Source organism: Saimiri boliviensis, chromosome 13 (assembly GCF_048565385.1).
Source record: "Saimiri boliviensis isolate mSaiBol1 chromosome 13, mSaiBol1.pri, whole genome shotgun sequence".
NCBI lineage: Eukaryota > Metazoa > Chordata > Mammalia > Primates > Cebidae > Saimiri > Saimiri boliviensis.
In genome coordinates this window covers 53,074,028-53,078,504 of record NC_133461.1, presented here as the reverse complement: position 1 = coordinate 53,078,504, position 4,477 = coordinate 53,074,028, and positions in this window count along the sequence as shown.

The window sequence follows — 4,477 nt, the reverse complement described above, 5'->3', positions numbered from 1 at the left end:
TAATTTGCCTATAATTATATATACATTCCATAGTCATCAAGGAATATATTGTTCAGAGAGAGTATCCTTGACTGCTCAAGTCAGCCAGTTCAGCATGGATACCAACATTATCTTTTCTTCTTTGGTTATATCATCTGCCAAAAATAGAGAACTTATGATCTATTCATGTGTGTTTCAGGCTTATTTGGGAGAACTAATTTGAACTTAATCACCACTTCATCTAATTTTAGGAAGGTAACAGTTGCCCAGGGCAGTACCTGAATTAACTGTCCATTTCAGTACATGTCAAGTGCCTTTGTTAGGTGAAGAAGTAATGTCTCTAGAGGAATATAAATACCTGATTTCTTGTCATCGAGATTCTTGTACTGTTAAATGAATATTGCCTTTTTACTGCTCTTTATGGCTTGTTGGAATAGGAGTTCATTTAAGATTGATCTTGGAGAGTTTCTTCTTGTGATTTTAGTTCATATCACCTTCCATTTTATAGTGTTCATCATTGAGTAATGGATTAAATGAAAATCCAGGAGTATCCATCTGTAGTTATGTGCTGAGGTGATAATTCATCCAGCTTATTTGTTAGCATAAATATTATGCCTCAATTTCTGTTGCAAATTGGTGATTGTGAAATTTCAAAAAGTGATTTTCTAGTCTCTGCTTTTTTTGTTTAATTCTTGTAATGTAAGCAATAACTATGGAGCATCAGTAGTCTCCTTCCATCCCAGAAATGTGTTGCTGTAACATTCTGCTTTCTTTTAACAACCAGGCAGTACCTTTCTTGTGATCTTCATTGAGGAATTAGAACTATGATAGAAGCGATGCTGTGGTGAATGGGACATTGATAGAATGAAATAGAGGTGGCAGAATGACCCTGGCGTAGGGCAGGAGTATGTTGTGTAGTTATATCAATTTGATGCATGCACTCCAGATAGCTTTCTCACTTCCAAGATTTTGCGGAGAGAAGGAGCAAACCTTTTGATTGGAAAAACAGAAACAACCCTTCCACTCCCTATTTTTTTTCCCTCTATTCTTATCAAACTTTTATGTTTCTTTTATCTTCAAGTTACCTCTGGGCATTTAGACAATGAATTTACCTTTGAGATATAACAGTAGGTTATTAACTGCTCACTTTCAGATATAATTGCAAACAATTATTAAAAGTTATTAACTGATCACAGATTTGCCTAGATTTCCCTTTCCAGGGAGGGACCAGAAATTAGGAGACAATTTTAGGATGGCGCTAGAGCATTGAAGACACAGAACTGGACAGGTCTTTTTCTCTTTTCTCTGATCTTTTACTTTTAAAAGATCCAACATCCTTACTGTTGGTATTTTTAGTAAAGTTATAGTAAATAGCTTTACACCAGGATAGATTCTGAAATACAAATTCTAAATTATTTGTTACAACTATATTTAATGATATATGTTATCAGGAGTCAGCAGAGAATGACCTTTGTGTATTTGGAACATTTAAACCTTAGGTTCTATGAAAAGTATGTTCTGTGTTTTAACTGTTAAAATAATTTAAAAAGTCAGTTATTTTACATAATTAAGGAAGTTAAAAACTATTAATTAACATTAAATAATTCCACAGTTTCGGCATGTCAGACCTGTGAAGGCAGATAGGAAACAATGAGAAACTTATTTTCACTACTTTTTACAGAATTACTAACTATTATTTTACTAACTAAAAAACTCTCATATTCTTTGCCTAAAGTCGATTGGCTGGTAACAGGGAGAGATGCAAAATTCTCCGGTTCTGAACTTGGAGCTATTTCACACTCTACCCTTAATGGAAACTTGAACTAATGATAGTATTTTTTTTCCTCCATTTAAAATTTGTCTTGACTAGGGGATTTTTCAGTTCTCCACATAATAATTTTCTAAAATCAGATCTATGCTGTGGCATATTTTACTTTATTTAAAACCATTTTTTTTTTAGAGATGAGTTCTTGCTCTGTCACCTAGGCTGGAGTGCAGCGGCATGATCAAGGCTCACTGCAGCCTTGACCTTCTACCCTGCCAAGTAGCTGGGACCGCAGGCATATGCTACCACACCTGGCTAATTAAAAAAAATTTTTTTTATAGCGTTGCGGTCTTACTGTGTTGCTGAGGCTTGTCTTGAATTCCTGGTCTCAAGCAATCTTCCTGCCAAAGTATTGGGATTACAGGTGTGAGCCACCATGCCTGGCCTGCTTTGACATATTTTATAGTATATTAATTACAAATAGTCTCCATATGCCAGTGTATAAGAGCAAGTATTGTCTACTTTTTAGATGGGAATTGCAAAAGCTGCATCAAAAGTATGCTTTGTGCTACATATAATGAAACAGCCTTTCTGAAGAGAATTATATCAGACTAATTACAACCAAGAAATAATAGTATGAAGCAGATACTGTTTGGAGGACAGGAAAATTTATTGGAAATTTATTGCATAATCACCTCTGTTTCCGCTATCCAGAGATGGCCATCATTATTTAATATTTGATATGTACATCCTTATATATTTTTTTCTTATGCATGGTTTTGTATATATGGCTATTTTTCTTTCCATAAAAATGGTATTAAACTGTATATACTGTTTTGTAGCATACATATTTCATATAGAAGTAAATTGTTAACATTTTCCATGTCAATAAATATTCTTCTATGTCTTAAATTTCTAATGGCTGCATTGTATTCTGTCTTCTCAGTATATCATACTAACTAGTCCTCCACTTGTTTCCTATTTTTAAGTTTTTTTTCCAACTTTTCAGTGTTATAAACAACTGTGAAAAACTACATTATTTGCAAATTTATATATATACATCTTTGATTATTTCTTTAGGAAAAGCTCCTAGATACGGAATTTCTTGGTCAAGGTTTGTACATTCTAGTAGCTTTTGATTAGTTGAGTCAGGTTGTCCTCCAGGAAAGTGTTATCAGTGATTGCTCCATTAATACTGTGTTAGAATATACTTAATACTAGCTAGAGATGGGAAAAAATAGTCAGTTTGCTTGATAACTCCCAATATCCTTTTTAAAAAAGTACCTTTTTGGCCAGGCATGGTGGCTCATGCTTGTAATCCTGGCACTTAGGGAGGCTGAGGCAGGTGGATCACTTGAGGTCAGGAGGTCGAGACCAGCCTGGCCAACATGGTAAAAACTGTCTCTACTAAAATACCAAAGAAATTAGCTAGGCGTGGTGGTGGGCATCTGTAATCCCAGCTACTTGGGAGGCTGACCCAGGAGAATCACTTGAACCTGGGAGGAGGAGTTTGCAGTGAGCTGACATCATCCCATTGCACTCCAGCCTGGTGACAAGAGTGAAACTCCACAAAAAACAAACAAAAAGTAACCTTTTTGTCTTGAAATAACTGTAGCCTCACAAAAAGTCATAAAAATGTAGGTCCTGTGTACCCACCAGTGAGCCTCCCCTAGCAGTAACATTTAACTAGAGCGAAATTTCAAAGCCAGGAAATATATTTGATTGCAATTCTTTTGTCAGATAAATGATTTCCGAATATTTTCTCCCAGTATGTAGCTTGTCTTTTCATTATCTTAGCAGTGTATTTTGCAGTATAAAGTTGTTAATTTTGATGAGATCTAATTATCTTTTTTCCCTCTTTTTTGGATCATTCTTTTTGATGCAATGTCTAAGGACTTTGCCTAACCCCAGGTCAAATTTTCTTCGTTTTTAAAGTTATATCATTTTGTGTTTTTTATTTAGATTTATTTTCCATTTTTAGTTTTTACGTAAGCTATGAGGTTAAAGTCAGTTTGTTTTGTTTTGTTTTTTGCTTACGTATGTCTATTTAGGGAAGTGACTAGTTTTTTTAAATTGATTTTTTTTTTTTTTTTGAGACAGGGTCTTGCTCTGTTGCCCAGGGTGGAGTGCAGTGGCCTGATCATGGTTCACTGCAGCTTTGACCTCCTGGCTCAAGTGATCCTCCCACCTCAACATCATGAGTAGCTGGGACTACAGGTACACGTTACCATACCAGGCTAATTTTTATATGTTTTGTAGCAATGGGGTTTCACTGTGTTGCCCAGACTGGTCTCTAGTTCCTGAGCTCAAGTGATTTGCCTGTCTCGGCCTCTCAAAGTGCTGGGATTACAGACATGAGCCACCATGCCTGGCCAAATTGAACTTTTTACTCATAAATATTCACAGAGTAAACACAATTATGTAACCAGCAGTTAGATTGACAAAGGACAACACCAACACCTCACAGTCCCCCTTCTATCTCAACTGGTCATTATCTGCTCTGCTGCCTGCCAAATAACCACTTCACTGATTGCTGACACCAGAGGTGAGTTTGGTCTGTTTTCCCTTAGGTAAGTGGAATTGTACAGTACCCCTGTTTTGGTTCCTTTTCTAACATTTTGTTGGTGAAACTCATCTGGGTTGTGTGTAACAAAAGTCATTCATTTTTTGTTTTTGTGTTTTTTTTTTTTAAGAATCGGAGTCTCACTGTGTCACCCAGGCTAGATTGCAGTG